This window comes from Adiantum capillus-veneris, chromosome 23, assembly GCF_014529385.1.
Source record: "Adiantum capillus-veneris isolate H3 chromosome 23, ASM1452938v2, whole genome shotgun sequence".
NCBI classification, from domain to species: Eukaryota; Viridiplantae; Streptophyta; class Polypodiopsida; order Polypodiales; family Pteridaceae; genus Adiantum; species Adiantum capillus-veneris.
Genome location: NC_140953.1, coordinates 115,674,313 through 115,693,223, shown reverse-complemented (window position 1 = coordinate 115,693,223; position 18,911 = coordinate 115,674,313). Strand labels below are relative to the sequence as shown.

Sequence of the window (18,911 nt, the reverse complement as noted above, 5' to 3'; positions counted from 1 at the left end):
GGGATGGATGTCGTGCCATAACGTATTAGATGTGTGGGGACATTCTCTATACATGTACATATGCATGCACAATATATAAGGTAAAATTATATACTTTATCTAATAAATTATTTTGAAAGTCATTTTTCTACCTCACCTTAATTTCTTTATGATAGTTAGTCCTCATGCATATTTAGTATATAAACAACGTGACATAAGCCAATGCATTAGTTTGTCTTTTTTCTACCATGCATCAATTTTAAATTCATATTAATCCTCTCATTAATTCTAGACAAGGGCTGCATGTCATGATTACATCCACAATGGTGCGTCTACTTTTGGAAGCAAGTGACAACCTAAGAAAACCCAAGACTTCTAAAAGCTAGAATTGGCGAAGAGAAAGGGCATGTGGCTAGAAGAAGACTTTTAATAGGAGTAAAAGACCTCTAAAAGAACAAGTGTCATCACCAATAAGGAGATATTTTGGAGAAGCAAATATCACTTATATTCCTTACATGGAGGCTAAAGTAGATCGACACTTGTCCAAATGCTCCACATTATCTTCTCCTTAAGGAGGCAACCTCACCTACAAATAGGGCTCTTCCCCCTGCATTGGGGTATTATATTGCATTGTATCGTATCAAGCCAAACTAAGCTCTAGCCTCTCAACCACGCTTTCATCAGACCTATCCAAGCTCTCACGAGCCAAGTTCTTCTACTCCAATAAGACAAGCTCTCACGAGCCAAGCCCCTTTATGTCTTAAACCAAGCTCTTCCACTCTATCAAACCAAGCCCGTACTACCATCATCACGTACTACTCTTCCACTCTATCAAACCAAGCTCTTCCACTCTATCAAACCAAGCCCGTACTACCATCATCATGTACTACTCTTGCCCTTACAAGTAGCATTATAAACTCTCATATGCTCTATGTAATTGTCCTTTATTAATAAAGCCATACTATTGACCATTGAAGAAAAGTGTATAAGAAATCTTTTCTTACTCCCTCATTGGAACGACATTAAGCTTGCGGAACTTGAGTAATTAAAGGTGTGCCACTCTCCTTATTTCACACTCAAGACTATGCAAGAGCCATATAGTGTAATTTTTCTTTTTTTCTCTTCCAATCCTTATATTTCTTCGTGCCTAATACATAAAGGTGTCTCGTCTTGTTCACCTACATTAGCTCACTTTTGTCAATTTTAATGCTTCTTACTGAGCTAAAAAAACTGTCAAAAATTCTCTTTTCTCTAAGAATCGAGCCTCTACTTGGTTTTGCTACGAGCCAATAAGATTAGCTTGTCCAATTTCTAGGAAAAATATATATACAATGGTGAGTACTAAACTACAATTCCAAAGGAAAATTCGTAGTATGTTTGGGCCACAAAGATTAGCTTCCATTAGCGCATCATTAGCACCTTTTATCCTACCTATGAATAAATATGAATTGAGCTTTGATGTCTTTATTTTTGTCTTGCTTTAAGTAAGGGAATTTTTATACATGTGTGTACACGAGAGTTAAGCTCCTGTGGCTACACTCAAAGCTTCTATCCCTAACTACTAAGTCGCAACATATCAAAGTATCCTACACTTCCTTGCAAATTCTCACAACCAGAAGCCCTACACTTTCCTCGCAAGAATGCCCACTTCTCAACAACGTGGAGAGAGAGAGAGAGAGAGAGAGAGAGAGAGAGAGAGAGAGAGAGAGAGAGAGAGAGAGAGAGAGAGAGAGAGAGAGAGAGAGAGACTTTTGTGGCTTTAAGAAACATCTTTGAATTGTCAAGATGTCTAGGATAGAGGGGAGAGTTAGGGGACAAGCCAAACATATAATTTAGGTCTTTGTGCCCCAAATATATGAGAATTACTATAATGTACCGGTATTAATCAACTTAAATGAAGTCATTTGTTTCATGAGATTTCTAGTTCAAGCCCCATACTCAATCATCCCTATCTTGGTAAAACAATAAATCCTTGGACATTTTCTATGGGCAGTGCCCCTCGCTAAAATGCCATTTGCAACAAACAAGCCTTTGCTTGTGCTTGTGCTCTTCAAGTTTTATGAACATAAATCTCTGCAGATTCTCTCTTCCTCGCTTTCTCAAGCAAAGGTGCTTCTAGCCCCCTCCAAGGGCGCAACCCTCTTCTTTTGAGCATGGATCGAGCTTCCTTGCGGGTACACCCTAGAGTGTGATCACTGCAGCACAAGACATAGGGAGATATGACTTCTAGCATAACGCATGACTAACTGATCCCACGACCCTTCCCCCCCAAATCAACTCGTTAATCTCTCACGCACAGCTCCATGCTTGGAAACAAAAGAAAAAACAAGTTGACTTTTTACTTTTGTATGCAGATTCCTTTCCCTTTAGTCTTCCAAAGAAATTCTCATCAGATTTGGGCTAATGAACCCGTTGGAGGCACCTACCCGTTGGAGGTCCCAACTAATGGTACCTACTCGGTCTACAGTCTAATTATACCAAATCTTGCTAGATCCTCCTCCCCCCCTCGCGTCCACCCAAAAAAAAAACCTCTCTCTCTCTCCTCTCTCTTCCCTCTGCGCCCTCGTGTGCTTCGCCATGGCTGCTCGAGCCCTGCTGCTTGCACATCCACGGACAGCAGGTCCTCCAGCTCCATCGCGAGCGCTCCTCCGATTCCTCTCCTGCTAGACGACAACAACAACCACCTTCGCCCCCCTTCCATTCTGCCGGCTCCGCCCCCCTTTCGTTCTACGCCTGTGCTCTTGCATTCTCACCCCCGAACCCTGTAGCTCCTCCTCTCAGGCTCATCTGGGTCTCGTGTGAGCCATGGCACCTGAAGCATCCCAAGGCCTACGAAATCTCTCCCGATTCCTTCTAATTGACCTGCTCTCTCTCTCTCACTCTCTCTCTCTCCACCACGTGCCAAGCTCTCTGTCTTTTCCTCTCTGTCATAACAGGCCTTTAGTAACTCTCCTCGTCGGATATTTCCCACGACGTTAAAATTCTCTTCTTCTTCTCTCTCTCTCTCTCTCTCTCTCCACCACGTGCCCCCCCCACTCCTCTTTTCCCTCAAAGCCTCAACAACATCTACTCACATTCCCTTTAATTCACCTCAAACTAAAATTGGGGACCCCTACTCGACACATACAATTGTGCAGCATAGCCATAGATGGGTTGATTGGAATTTTGAATCTTCAACATGTTTGATGAGTCTGCTCAAAAAAAATTCGGCACACCTACCCTACTAGGAAAATTTACCCTAATAGCAAAAGATTCCACGAAAACTCTCTCAAAAGTATAAAATAAATCATCAAGATGTCAAATGACAAATGAATGACTCCACTGAAATAGGCTCGATCCACAATATGAATTGATAAAAAAACCGATTCCACGTATGCTCGACTGCGATTCCACCAAAGTATGTTTGACAGAATGCGGATCGATAGAAACAACTGAAAAATTGATTGAGGCCTAGAGTTATCTTTCCAAGGCCAATTGAGGATTAGATCATCTTGAGATAGGTGTCGATCAATTCTCGAGCAAGCTAAAACCTAGCTAAAAAATCAATTGAAGCTTTTGTGTTATCTAACTAAAATTAAGCAGTAGATTGCAATTTCATGCATATTCTGGTGTTGGTAGAGAAATGAATCGACTTTTGAATTCTTTAAATCTCAAAAAGATGCTCAAGAGTTTCCATAATTCTTTTGTGAAAGGTATGGTCTAATTGCTGTTGGTAGAGAAAGGAAACGACTTTTGAAGTCCCAAACAAGTCTCTATGTCTTCTTTAAATCTCAAAAAGATACTCAAGAACTCGCATGTAGACTTGCTATCATTTGTGAAAAGTATGGTCAAAATTACTAATACTAGTATGTCCGGCCGCCTTCGACGGCTTCTCTTTCTCTCTCTCTTTATCGTGCGCAGAAGACTTTTGGACTGTAGCCTTCAGCTCGCAGCTCTCGACACGTGTAAAGGGCACTCTCACTACCGTTATATGATAATATAGATCTAGCTATGGATCAAGCCACTTTTGTGAAGATACAAGACTAGATTATTGAGGAAGTGTATCTATAAGGATAGGATATTAGGGTTACGGTCAGCTTCTCTGCTCAGCCAAGAATTGCGGGGAAAGAGTTTTGGCTTGAGGGGCTGGGGCTGCCTCGGGAGGGAGGCCCCGGCCGCCCTACTTGTGACGTGCTGCAAAGTCCCCCCCCCCCCTTGATTTTTGGCCTGTGGGTGCATCCGCCCTCCTGCCCCTTCTGTGGGGGGTTTGTGTACTTGGATTCGGTTCAGCCTTCATGGTGGCACCGGTGCATCGAATTTCTTGGGACGCTCGTTTGCAGATGCGGGCATCTTAGTGGTTTTTTACGCTGGGACATAGCTTCCATCAAAAAGCCTGTGGTTCGGATCATTGCTACCGTCGAAGCTTTTGCTTGGCCCTTTTTGCTCGGGGAAGTTGAAGGCATGGCCTCTTTTGGTGGCAGCTGAGGAGTCCGGGCGCCTTCTCCCTATGCTGTCCTTCTACGACTGATATTATCCTGCTTGCTGCTCGTCGGTTGAGGTTTCTTCTTCTTTTTCAGGTTGGCCTGCTCGGGTCGATGATGGAGATATTCGGGCTCCGCCCTTCTTGCGACTACAATTTTTGGCCTTGGGTGATCTTCTGCGATGGAGACCTAGCTTGTGGCAGGAGCTAGCTTTCTGGTGGCACCCCGTTTGTGATTCCCAGGTTTCTTCTTGTTCTCTATGTTTATGGTTTGTTTGGTTTATGGTGGGGTGGCACCCCTGTTCGCCTAGTCATTGCAGATTCCTTATGTGCACTTGACGCCCTAGCTCGACTATGGAGCAGGGCTTTCAATGTAATTTTTTGGTTTATTTAATATAATCTCACTACATAAGGCCATAAATTCTAATCAATAAGTAGTTTAAAATGAGGTCTCAAAGAGGAGGTTGAGCATACGCATTAGGGAGAGAAGAACAAGTAGATTGAGTCAGAGTTGTGTTAAATGTACTTTAATATGATGCTTCAAAGAGGAGGTTGGGCATACACAATGAGGAGAGGAAAGGAAAAGGAAAAGGTCCCTTAAAGATGAACAAAAGCATTACAAACAAGAAGGCGACATAAGAGTGCAACAGAAGGTGGGAATCCACATGCAAAGAGAGAGAGAGAGAGAGAGAGAGAGAGAGAGAGAGAGAGAGAGAGGAGAAAATGGTTGATTGGAAACAAGTATGCATGGCAAGCCCTCGTCACTATATGGCACAACTCCGGGTCAGAGGGGATCTAGGGCCCAAATTTGGGAGGCAAGGCGGCTTTAATCTCCGCTGTCGGATCACACAGTGAACTAGGGGTAAACTAGGGGTGGGTGAACTGAGGATGAACTAACGGTGAACTAGGGACGGGTAGGCTAGGGGTGGGTGAACTGGGGGTGAACTAGGGGCGCCTAAACTACAATATGATCATGTGCCATGCCAACATGGACAGTGACGCACGGTAGCGTGGTGGTAGGGCATTCGTGTGTCAACTGAGGCGTCCCAGGTTCGACCCACACCCCGCAAGGCGGGTGAACTCGGGGTGAACTAGGGGGAGGTGAACTAGGAGTGAACTCGAGGCGCCATTTTTACCCCGAGTTCACCCCTAGTTCACCCCGGTGAACTACGGGGTGAACTAGGGGGGGGTGAACTAGGAGTGAACTCGGGGCGCCATTTTTGCCTCGAGTTCACCCCTAGTTCACCCCCAGTTCACTACGTGATCCGACGGCCGAGATTAAAGCCGCCTCGCGTCGGCAAATTTGGACCTTAGATCCCCTGGATAGATCCGTGCCATATAGTGACGAGGATGGCAAGCCTCTAAACAAGAGTGATCTCATACAATGATGAGAGAGTACCCTCCCTATGCATATATTCTAGCATAAAACGGGGGGGGAGGGGGGGGGTAGGTATAAGCTTTCACTGCTCTCTTCAATAAGGGTCCCATGACTTAAATAAATAACCAAAACAAGAAATCACTACAAGAGATCAATTGAGTATCAGTGCCAAATTATTGAGTCGGTGGTGAGCATCGGTAAGATTGTAGGGAGTCTTAGTTTGAATAAAAGAAAAATAAATTAAAATTCCAATGTCAATACCAATGCATATATGAACGTATATTCTGAATTACACACATATACCCATACAACACTAGAGTCGACGTTCATACCCATGTCTTGCTGTAAATCAAAATCACCGGCTCATTTTTGTGTTTTACCTCTCATTTCTCTCCTCTATGCTTCTCTCTCATCAACTCTCACTTAGTCCATACTTGCATATATGATAAGGTTGGCTTTATATAACCTTTTATTGACGTTCATCCACGCTCTTGGAGAAAAAAGGTATGCTTTTTTTTTTTGCCAAACTCACAATTGTGAGTAGTGTTTTTACTATTAGCATAATAAAGAATAGATTACATCCCGTCCATGCTCAACACGAGCCATGGAGCTCATATACAACATATACTGCCGCAATCTGACCACATACAACAAAAAAGAAACGATTATATAGCCCCGAAGGGTGCCACCAAGACTATCATGACTGTCACTCACGACAGCCTCTGTCATAATAATCAATATCTAATTCTCCTAAATGATTTTCTCATATCAAATTGATCATTTAATGTGGGGAAGTGCCGGGGGAGAAAAAGCTAGAATATTGGTTAAGCTAGCAGACCGGCCACAGTAGGGATCCAAAGGAGGGAAAATAGGGATCCAAAGGGGGCGCCATCTGCAAAAGAGCTATATGCAACAATGGGCTGAAAAGACCGTAAGGTTCAGCCCACTAAGACTTCCAAAATGCTAAGGTTCCAAAATTCAAAGGTTGTGTCCAAAGGTCAACCCTAGGGGAAATTGGATGCTTTGTGTGTAACTAAAAAGTCTTTGCATATCCCTACATGGGAGGGGGCGAGCCCTGCTTCTAGGGGATGAGAGAGAAAGTCACACACACACAGGCTTCCTTTACACAAAGGGAATTAGGGACACGTGTCAGCTCCCTAGCCTAGATGCCCACAAGGTGTGCCCAATTCCTATTGGATGGCCTTGGAGGTGGACCAATGAGAATTAGGTTAGAGTAAATCTAGTTTAATTAATTTAAAAACACTTAATAAAAGAACCAATGAGAATTAAGTCTCGTAGAAGACTATTGGACAGTCTCCCAAGGGATCCAATGAGCATTCAGGAGCCCAATGGCTTGCCTGATTCCTATTGGCCAGGAAGCAAAGGGGTCCAATGAGAGTTTAGTTTAATTATTAAATTACCTAAAGCTCTCACAAAAGGGGAAAGGGGGACACATGTCAGAAGGCTATCACTTATGTTGCTTAATAGCCATTGGCTTGACTTGGGGAGGTCCAATGGGGAGACTGCAAGAGCAATTAGCAAGAGGGCTCGCCCAAGAGAGAGAGGGGGCTGATTTTTGCAAGGCATTATCACACACACACTCACACAATCTCATGTGTGAAGAAAGAGAAGACTATCTCTTCCCAAGCTTTAATGGAGAGCTCATCACCTACTGCAAGCTTGTGAGATAGAAGCTTACATCAACACACTCTTGGCATGTGGATGCAAATCCAACTAAGAGCCAAGCTTCAATGAATGCTGATCTCCTCTACCAAGCTAATTACTAAGCTAAAGCTATGCTAATATGAGTGATTATGTGAGGAGATGTACATCTTTCTCGTTAGATACTCCTTCTTCCTCTCAATCTACTCTCATACCTTGCTAGCTCTCACCATCTTCGAAGGTGTGTGAGGTCTTGGGTCTGAGAACGGGGATAATTAAAGTTGTGTTTACTAAGTGTTTTGCTTAGTGCATGAAGCTTTGATCTTCATTGCACTAGCTAGTCTTGAAGGAACACAAAGAATTGTATTGTACAATGTGTCTCTTGATGGGAGAAACCATAATACAAAGCCTTTTGGAGGGGGGACCGGCTCCATGCAAATCCGGTCCTCAACTGTTGTCAATAGCTTAATTTCTCTCTTTTGAAAGTATTGTTGATGTTATCTAACTAGGTGCTATGCTTTTCGTTGCTCTCTCCACCCAAGCACTCTTGTAATTCTCATTAGGATTCTATTCTAATAAAATGCCCACTATGTTCATGCTAATTTCCGCTACACATAAGTTTCTATGCCATTAAATGTTACATTGGTATCAGAGCACAAGGTTTCTCTTTTCTTGTTCAAGAAGGGAGGTCCTCAAGCTAGCTATAAATGGTTGGTATTATTAATTGCCTGTGAGTAAGTAGAATAGGGATTTTTCAGCCTTGCAGTGCGCCTACCTTCGTGCAGTTAATGGGGCATCACCGTCGAGAGCTATGGTCTTAATAGTGGAGTCCTACGGGGCTTGCCTACGGCTTAACCACTATTGAGCTTTTAGAAGCTTGACAGGAGCCAATGCTGTTTTGGTGTCGAAAGACCCTCTCTTCTATTACTTGCAATTAATGGTATTCAAGCCGCGGGTACAGTAGCTTGAGTGCTTTTTCTAAAGGGGTAAAGAGGAGTAGCAACTAGGGCTTGAAGTGCCAAAGTACACTTAAAAAGTTTACACCTAAAAGTTGTTAGAATGGCTGACAATAGTAAAGAGAGTGAAATTAATGTTGATAACTTTGATTTTGCTCATGAGCAAGCTACTAATGATGCCTAGGTGTTATGCTTTTCGTTGCTCTCTCCACCCAAGCACTCTTGTAATTCTCATTAGGATTCTATTCTAATGAAATTCCCACTATGTTCATGCTAATTTCCGCTACACATAAGTTTCTAGGCCATTAAATGTTACATTGGTATCTTCAATGCTTGTTAACTATCTTGTTTCTAGGCTTCAACAAGCCATGGGTAATCCATCTCTCCAAAGCGAAGTACAATGGCAGCTCCGTGCTCATCACCATGACGAGAGAACACCTAGGAAGCCTCCTTGTGAGACTACCAAAAGAGGTCTCTCTCCGATTCGGGAAGAAGAAGAGAATCCCTACGAAGGGCTCAAGAATTTACTTCTTGATGATGCATCTCCTTCCCAAAGGAGAACCCAAGAGCCTCCATCGAAGGAACGAGAAAGAAGTGAGTCTCCCGCCACCTCGGCGGAGATGGCTCCACGAAGACGGCGGGCTAAACGCTCTCCATCACGACCAAAGCGGAGAAGACCATCGCACTCTTCTCCACATCATAATTCAAAGAGGGATGATAAAAAGCAAGAGAAGAAAAAGGCGAGAAACAGGACACCCTCTTCTCCATCTTCTTCATCCTCTTCCTCTTATGAAAGTGATGGTGAAGACGACGAAGATCAAGACAAGAAAAAGGCAAGAAAGAGGTCACCCTCTTCTCCACCTTCTTCAAATTCTTCACCTTCTGAAGAAAGTGATGGTGCAACATTTGAACCATCAAAAAGAAGAGGCCATAGGAAATCCTATGCCGCATGGAAGAGGTCATCCAAGTTGAAGAAATTCAAAGAGGCAGGGAAGAGCATCTCTTTCCTTATCTATGATGTTACCTTTGGTGCTACGGACAAAGTCTTGGCCTTTATCCAGCAATTCGATGCGGCGTTTGGAGATGAGGGCTTCACGGAGTCCTCTAAGCTACGCCATGTAGCTATGCACTTTCAAAAGTTCGCTAAGAAATGGTGGTCTACCCTATGAGCCAACGGTGAAGCTCCACGAACATGGAAAGCTTTAAGAGCTTCCATTATGAAGCAGTTTTTGGCCACCGATGCCAAAGACAAAGTACTCACCGAATGGCGAAGCTTAAAGCTCTCTCCTAATGAATCCATCCACAAATATGTAGACAAGTTTTGGGACTTACAACTCAAAGCCACTGTCTTTAAAAAGTTGGATTTTGGAGAACAAAAGCAACAATTATGTGCAGGCTTAATCGAAGAAATGGCGGAGTATGTCAACTCCCAAAGGCCACGTACCATATCGACGGCTATACACCATACTATGGTGGCCTCTTGAATCAGTTTCCAAACGGGGGCTAAAAGAAATAATAAGCCCCCGGAAAACAAGGATTCCAATGAGCCTAAGGGGAAGGACAATGTCCAAAAATCTCCTAAGGGCAACTCCAACAAAGCTAAAGAGAAGGGAGTTTACAAAGGTAAGAACAAACTCTCTTCTGAAGAGCTTGAGCGTTATCGCAAAGGTAACCGGTGTTTCAAGTGCGGCGAACAAGGGCATGCGTACCGCGCTTGTCCCCAAAAGAACAACCGCCAAGATGCTCCTAGAGCTACCTTGGTTGAAATCCAAGAGGAGGAGACTCATCAAACTCACCACAAAGGATCTCCTCTATGCCATGCTTGGGGAAAGGTAAGAGAACATGATGCTTTTATTCTCTTTGACTGTGGCTTTACTCACAATTTTATATCTATAGAGTTGGCCACCAAGCTAGGCATAAAATCCTACGAGATGGGAGATGTCCTACCCGCCGCAGACAGTGCCTTCAAGGGGCAAGAAGCTTCAATCACTCCCTTAATCGGGAAATTGAGGCTTCATGTCCAAGGCTATGCGGACAAAGAGGAATTCTTTCTCTCTCCTCTCAAGCATGAGGATGTAATCCTAGGGGCACCATGGTTTGACCGCCTGGCTGTCGATGTTAAATTTCCTGAAAGGAGAATCTCCTTTAAGTTCAGGGAAAAAGACATGTATAGAGATGCTAAGGAAATGGGTAACACTATCCCCATTGTACATACATCAGCTTTCAACAAGTCAATAAAGAGCTCTATTTCCGTGTACATGATTTTTGTTAAAGATTCTCAAAATGAACCTAATGCTTTAGCAAAAGAAAATAAAAGCAACCAAAAGGAATTAGAGTTATCCAATTTTCTCAAGGGGTTTCAAGATGTTTGTATTGACGACATCCCTTGTGAGCTACCTCCTAAACGAGGTAATGATGACCATCCAATTGAACTTCTTCCAGGAAGTTCACTGCCTAACAAACCTCCTTATAGAGTTTCTCATGCTCAACAAGAGGAGATTATGCGGCAAGTGCATGAGTCAGTTGAGAAGGGCATGGTTAGGCCTAGCTCATCTCCATTTTGCTCACCTGTGCTATTAGTGCAAAAGAAAGACGGCACATATCGTATGTGTCGATTATAGAGCACTAAATAGGATTACTATCAAGAATAGGTTTCTCGTTCCACGGGTAGAAGACCTATTTGATAAGCTACAAGGATCGACCTACTTTAGTAGGATTGACCTAAAAAGTGGCTATCATCAAATAAGGATAGTTGATCAAGACATTTGGCACCACATTTGATCTTTATGAATACATTGTCATGCCTTTTGGCTTGACCAATGCACCAGCCACATTCAACCGCTTGATGGAGAAGCTTTTCATGCCTCATCGAACCTTCACTGGAGTGTTCTTTGATGATATTATCATCTACTCTAATTCATTAGATGAACACAAGCAACACCTCCAAGTAATATTTCAAGTTTTGAGAGAGAATAAACTTTATGTTAATCAAAAGAAAAGTGAATTTTTCTTGCAAGAGATTCAGTATTTAGGTCACATTATCTCTCAAGATGGCATCCAAATGGATCCATCAAAGTTAGAGGTAATAAAAGGATGGCCTAAACCAAGGAATCTTCATGAACTAAGAAGCTTTATAGGTATGTGTGCATACTATAGACTCTTCATAGAAAAGTTCTCACAAAATGCGGGACCATTACATGACCTCAAACCGGCCTGTTCAATCCAAAAAGGGCGGTAGACTTTACTTTAAATCTTCATTTAGCTTTCACCCATTATTAGTCGTCTATTTTACCTGTACTTTCGAGACACAACAAAGGGGAGAGGGATACAGGCTGCTAGATTGCACCCGTATGAGTAGACGGACACCAGATTGGCCCCTAACTTAGGCGCCCCTTTCGGTATTTCTTTATTGTTCAAAAGAGGGAATAAACGCTGTGGTTCCCTACAAGCTGCCCCGCACAAACTCGGCTGAATTTCCACTGTTCCAGCCCGATTTCGGCAGCATAACTGTACTAGAACCCTTCACAGTCCGTATTCCCACGCATTGGCTGACTTTCCCGACGCATACAGGCACTTTGCAAAACCTGGCGAGAATCTGCAGCACGCTGAATTCTCTGTTTTCAGCCTTGAAAATGCGCCAGATCACCTGTACAGTGGTCCCCTTGCGTCCCCGAACCTCCTGGGGGTATTAGGGTCCGTTTAGGGCCAAAACCCTAAACCTGCAAAAATACACAGCAGGCTGTAATTCACTGTTTCGGGCTCCGTTTCGTGTGCCGGTCGCATCCGTAGCAAGTCCTCGAGCTCCCGCACCTGTAGGGCTACTTGCCCTTTGAATCGGACGAGATTTCTCGCGTGAAACCTCTCCGAATTCACCTGTACCTGCGGGGGGATTAGCCGCTAGCTAATCCAGTACCTGTGCAAGAGGCTCTTGCCTCGGCAATCGCGCATGAACCCACACAACTGTACATTGGTCAAATGAAGAGCCCACTAGAGGGGCATAACATACTGCCAAAGGGGAGAGAGAGGGCAGTGCGTAGCGTGCAGGGCATCACTCCTGGCACCGCACTGTGCATAAGAGGGAAAGCAAGCACTCCATAGCTCTTAACCTGTGACAAAAACTGAAAATAAGGCTCTCCCCCTTCTAAATTCAGCGCCAGGCAAGTGCACCAGAAGGTGCCACTTGGCACATTTATAAGCATTTTCCCGTTTCGGGGTTGCCGTCTAAAAATATCCCAACCGGTTGCCCAGTTGACTTCACGGCAGAGTAAGAAAATGTTCCCCTTGTCATTCCGACGGTAATGACGTCAACACATTTTTAGGTCCCAAAATAGCAGTTCCCTAAATTTTAGGAGATGCTGCCATTGTATCTTTCTAGGTCATCCGACCCTCTTTGTACACTGCGGCCACATCCAAAACTGAAATGTAGCCTCTGTAGCAAAGGATTCCACTTTGGCTAGTCAATGACCCCATTTGGCTAACCATAGTCCTTGTCCAACCTTAGTGCTCTCTTGCCCTCAGGCCTGGACTCCCTCTGGACAGTTCCACATTAGCTATGCAATGCAGGGCAGTTAGATTTTCCGAGGGGTGTTTCCAAAAAGTGAAAGTAAATAGATAATAAGAAAGAAATCAACAAAAAGGATAGATAGTAGTCACACGTTGGTGACATGACCTAACAAAGAAAAACGTTAGGTATACATGGTCTGCTAAGGAGAACAATGCTTTCAAAAAGCTTATCTCTCAACCTGTACTTATACTACCGGATCTCTCAAAACCATTTGAGGTCCAATATGATGCTTGTGGTGATTGCCTTGGAGCTGTTTTGCTCCAAGAAGGGCACGCCATAGGCTATGAGAGTCGAAGGCCCGACCCTGTTGAGCAAGCTCTAGGCATATATGAAAAGGAACTCCTTGCAGTTCTACATGCCTTAGACTCAAGAAACACTATTTATTGGGGACTCCTTTCATTCTGCGAACGGATCACCAAAGTCTTAAGTACTTCATGACGCAGACCAAGCTCTCCGACAAACAAATGAGGTGGGCAAATTTCCTTTCACAATTTCATTTTCATATTGCTCACATTGCTGGCAAGCATAATCAAGTAGCTGATGCACTCTCAAGACGGCCGAGAGTGAATGCGGTTTGCATAGCAACTCACAGTGATCTATGTTCAATGATAGATGAGTACACTATTGATCCTGATTTTAGAGATGTGATTTCAGCCCTTGCATTAGGGAAGAAAGAAGAACCGTTTACTTTACAAGATGGTTATCTTCTCTATGCTAATAGACTATGCGTTACTAACTCACTATGTGAGAAAGTAATGTATGAATCTCATGCTCCACCGTATGCGGGGCATAGAGGGATTCAGTCTACCTTATAGGGAATTGAAACATATTTCTATTGGCCTACCATGAAAGTGAACATACAAGAGTATGTTTCTAAATGTGTGGTATGCCAAAAGACAAAATTTGATAGAGGGAAGCAACTTGGATTGCTTCAACCCTTGCCAATCCCTAATTCACCATGGGAGAGCATATCCATGGATTTTATCTTTGGATTACTTAAGTCTATCCATGGGAATACGGGAATATGGACGATAGTAGACAAGTTCAGTAAACAAGCTTATTTTATACCTGTCAAAAAACTATCAAAGCCCATCAAATGGCAACTCTCTTCATTTCACAAATTTTCAAGTACCATGGCTTGCCAATGTCTATAGTGTCGGATAGAGATCCTAGAATGACCAGTAATTTCTGGAAGGGTCTCTTCAAGAATTTAGGGACAAGGCTAAACTTCTCTTCAGCCTATCATCCACAAACGGATGGCCAAAGTGAAATAGCTAACCTAACCATTCTCGATCTACTAAAAGCCTATGTAACGGAAGTAGATCAAAGATCCCAATGGGAGAAGTACTTACCCTTAGTGGAGTATGCTTACAATAACACTGTAGATACTTCCACGAGAAAAGCACCTTTCGAGGTAATTGAGGGAAGATAAAAAAGTCCCTTGCTACTTAAGGTACATGGGAAGATCTTCGCTTGCAGATGAGTATAGCCGAGACCTACAAGAATCTTTTCAAAAGATTAAGGATGCTATCTCTATCTCACAACAAAGGCAAAAGGCTGCTGTTGACAAGCACAGAAGAGCCCAAGCCTTTAAAGAAAATGATTGGGTCTTATTAAAGTTTCCCAAGGCTCGATTAAGGCACACGACGGGCAAGAATCCTACGGGCCACCGAAAGTACTATACTAAACTAGCAAAAAGGTACTATGGTCCCTTCCAGATTCTTAGGCCAATCAATGAGATGGCCTATCAACCCAAGTTGCCCAACCATTAGCTCATACACAATGCTTTCCATGTGAGCCTATTAAAGCCTTACAAAGGAGAGCCCCCTCAAGAACCAACTATTGAAGACTCACCGGAGATCGAGGACCAAGAGGAGGTGTTGCAGCCCGAGTCCATTCTCCGACATGAAGACAAGGTATTAAGAGGCAATAAGACTATCCGACGATATCTTATTAAGTTTAAGAATTATCCTTTTGAAGATGCTAGATGGATGTAAGGCATACAATTAAAGGATAACCTAAACCTTGTCAATGCTTACAATGCTTCCCAAGAGTAAGCAAATGTACAAAATGTTAAAAATGAACAAAGTCTTTTTTGTCTTATAAGACTCTCTTTTTCTTTATTGTGCACGAAAATGAAGTAGTATGCATGCTTAGATCAAGTTTGCGGAGACGACGTCTCCCAAACACCAAGTAGAGCTTGTCACTCTACTATGGAAGACTGATAGGACTAATGTGTAGACATGCTTGCGGTAGCCTCAGGCTCTCAAGCGCCAAATGGACTAGTCATCCATTGTGGAATGATGTCGTAGGGTAGCATAGGGATCCTCTACCCGCTAAGAAAAGGACTCATGAATATGCTTTATCTTCTCTACACCATAGTCGAGGATGACTATGATTTCAAGAGAGAGGTAATGTCATAATAATCAGTATCTAATTCTCCTAATGATTTTCTCATATTAAACTGATCATTTAATGTGGGGAAGTGCCAGGGGAGAAAAAGCTAGAATATTGGTTAAGCTAGCAGACCGGCCACAGTAGGGATCCAAAGGAGGGAAAATAGGGATCCAAAGGGGGGGCCATCTGCAAAAGAGCTATGTGCAACAATGGGCTAAAAGACCCTAAGGTTCAGCCCATTAAGACTTTCAATATGCTAAGGTTCCAAAATTCAAAGGTTGTGTCCAAAGGTCAACCCTAGGGGAAATTGGATGCTTTGTATGTAACTAAAAAGTCTTTGCATATCTCTACATGGGAGGGGGCGAGCCCTTCTTCTAGGGGATGAGAGAGAAAGTCACACACACACACATGCTCCCTTTACACAGGGAATTAGGGACACATGTCAGCTCCCTAGCCCACAAGGTGTGCCCAATTCCTATTGGATGGCCTTGGAGGTGGACCAATGAGCTAGAGTAAATCTAGTTTAATTAATTAAAAAACACTTAATAAAAGAACCAATGAGAATTAAGTCTCCTAGAAGACTATTGGACAGTCTCCCAAGGGGTCCAATGAGCATTCAGAAGCCCAATGGCTTGCCTGATTCCTATTGGCCAGGAGGCAAAGTGGTCCAATAAGAGTTTAGTTTAATTATTAAATTACCTAAAGCTCTTACAAAAGGGGAAAGGGGGACACATGTCAGAAGGCTATCACTTATGCTGCTTAATAGCCATTGGCTTGACTTGGGGAGGTCCAATGGGGAGACTGCAAGAGCAATTAGCAAGAGGGCTCGCCCAAGAGAGAGAGGGGGATGATTTTTGCAAGGCATTATCACACACACACTCACACAATCTCATGTGTGAAGAAAGAGAAGACTATCTCTTCCCAAGCTTTAATGGAGAGCTCATCACCTACTCCAAGCTTGTGAGATAGATCATAGAAGCCTACATCAACACACTCTTGGCATGTGGATGCAAATCCAACCAAGAGCCAAGCTTCAATGCATGCTGATCTCCTCTACCGAGCTAATTACTAAGCTAAAGCTATGATAATATGAGTGATTATGTGAGGAGATGTACATCTATCTCGTAAGATACTCCTGTTGAAGATGATGAAACAGGAAACAAAAGGAAGATAGCAACTCGGAGTAGGAAGAAGATGGAGAAGGAGAAGACACAGAGCTTGTGTACGAGATCTCTGTAGTCTCTCTCTCTGTATTAGAATAATAGAGTATATACAAACTCAGAGCTACAAAGCTTATATGAAACCCTAAGAGATAAGGTGTCCTTTCACACCAGATGTCCAGGGGGAAAAACCCAATGGGAGAAAAGTGCCCTTGGTGAAGCGCGTATACACACTAACACTACTACATGTCTACAAACACCCTTGTGGTGATAGTGTGAATCCGTACAAGGTAGCAGATCATCATGTGTATGAGAGTAAGCCCAAAGCTTTTCGAAAAGCTTCAAACTTTTCTATTGATAACGCTTTTGTAAATAGATCTGCAATGTTATCCTATGTAGGACAGTAAGTTAGTGTGAACTCCCCTGCATGTAGCCTTTCCCTGACATAGTGGTAGTGAACCTCTATGTGCTTTGTTCTTGCATGAAATACTGGATTCCTTGCAACTGCCATAGCACTCTGACTGTCAGTGAAAATGGTAGTGGGTGTCTGTTGACACTCACAAAGATCTGCCAATAACCTGCGTATCCATACACAATTAACTGTTGCCGTGAAAGCTGCCCTGTACTCAGCTTCACAAGTTGATGTAGCCACTGTGGGTTGCTTCTTGCTTAGCCAAGATATACATGCATTTCCAAGGAAAAAACAATTCCCACTTGTGGAATGTCGTGTGTCAAAATCACCAGCCCAATCTGAATCGCTGTAACTAAGAAGCTGATAGAACTGTGCTTTCCATACATATCCCCCCTTGGAGAGAACATGGAAAGGTTCGGGGTACCTGAAAGGTAATGAAGTATGCGCTTCACAGCCTGCAAAAGAAAGGAACCCGGTAGACCCCTCTAAACATTGCTTAGAACCCCATGATATGACCTATCATTGGAAAGTTCTTGAAAAATGGATTCTAAAGAGCCAAGGTTCGAAAAGTTTAGATGACTTCTATGAAAGTTATGCCATTTTTTTTTCAATCAGCCAGGTTTTGTTACCGTTACGGTAATCTAAAATCACCCTTTTCTAGATCTACATGAAGGCAATGTCCGATACATGCATGCTATATATCAATAAATAGCATTTGAAGAGTAGATTCTAAATATCCAACCTCCGACAAGTTTGGATCTTATTTGCAAAAAGTTTACCGATCCCCACTTTTTGAAAGCTATGCCACATCAACAATTCTTACAAGGCCCATTTTTGAGTCCAAACTTTTCCTAATGAGAAGAGGAGATAATTGTTTGCAAAAAGTTTTGCTAGGAGTTTGCTATTTCCAGGTAAGGCAAGGCCTTGCAACTCCCCTCGTTCAGCACTAGCTTCGAGCATCGTGATTAGAGGATGTGATCCTATGGTGAAAAGTAGGGGGGCCAGAGGGCATCCCTTCTTAATAGACCTTTTGACTTCAAAAGAGCCCACAATTCTATCGTTGAATAGGAGCTCTGGCTTCTAGCCCCCATTACACGTACCAGCCAACATAGGCAAGGACCAAAGTTGAGAGCTTCCATGACCGCTTCTATATATGTCCATGTTATTATGTCATAAGCCTTGTCCAGGTCCAACTGTAGGAGAATACACTTCTGCTTTTGGCAGTTGCGTATTCGATACGCACCATTGCTGCCAAGATGTTATCGTAAATGGACCTTCCTTTGATGAACCCATGTTGAGGGGGGATATGATCTTGGATAGTAAGGGGGCTAGTTTGAGGGCTACTACTTTAGCTATAATTTTGTAGGCCATCCACATCGTCATTATTGGGCACCAATATTTCAGTTGAGAACAACAGATCTGCTTTGGGATGGGTTTGATAAGCCCTCTCTTTACACTTATCTCCAACGACCCTTCGACCATGGGTTTATTGGCCAATCTTGTGATTGGAGCCTTGAGATCATCCCAAAATTCTCTAAAGAATTCCCCTGTCATCCCATCCCAACCAGGGGAATTTTCCTTGCCAAGGGATTGCAATGCTAGTGAACATTCGTCTTTGGAGAATGCCCGTTCCAACTGTTAGCTTCTGAGCGGGAAATTTCTTGGGACTGGGTCTCTCTGAAGTAAGGTCCCTCTGGCTTCTTCCATTTCTTGGGACTGGGTCTCTGGCCATCCAATGATTTGACTGAGATGGCTTAACATCAGACTAGCCATTTCATCCTGGTTATGAACTGCTGTCCCTTTCTCATCATTGAGCGAGCGGATGTGGCCCCGGCTCTTCTTGCTTTTTAAAGCCCTAAAAAACTGAGCTTGATTAGAGGCTTCTGGTTGAAGAAAAGTCTTCCTGGAGAGAAGCCTTGGCTTTCTGATATCTTCTAATCGCTC

General features: G+C 43.3%; 1 protein-coding gene across 1 annotated transcript in view; it reads left to right on the top strand.

The window, feature by feature from the left end:
* The first annotated feature begins 4,490 nt into the window (after positions 1 to 4,490).
* LOC147428406 (uncharacterized) overlaps positions 4,491 to 18,911 on the top strand; it is a 33,663-nt gene continuing 19,242 nt past the window's right edge. Inside the window, exon 1 of the mRNA XM_086497104.1 lies at positions 4,491 to 4,681. The gene's annotated coding sequence lies outside the window, so the exon portion shown is untranslated. The remainder of the gene's footprint in view (positions 4,682 to 18,911) is intronic.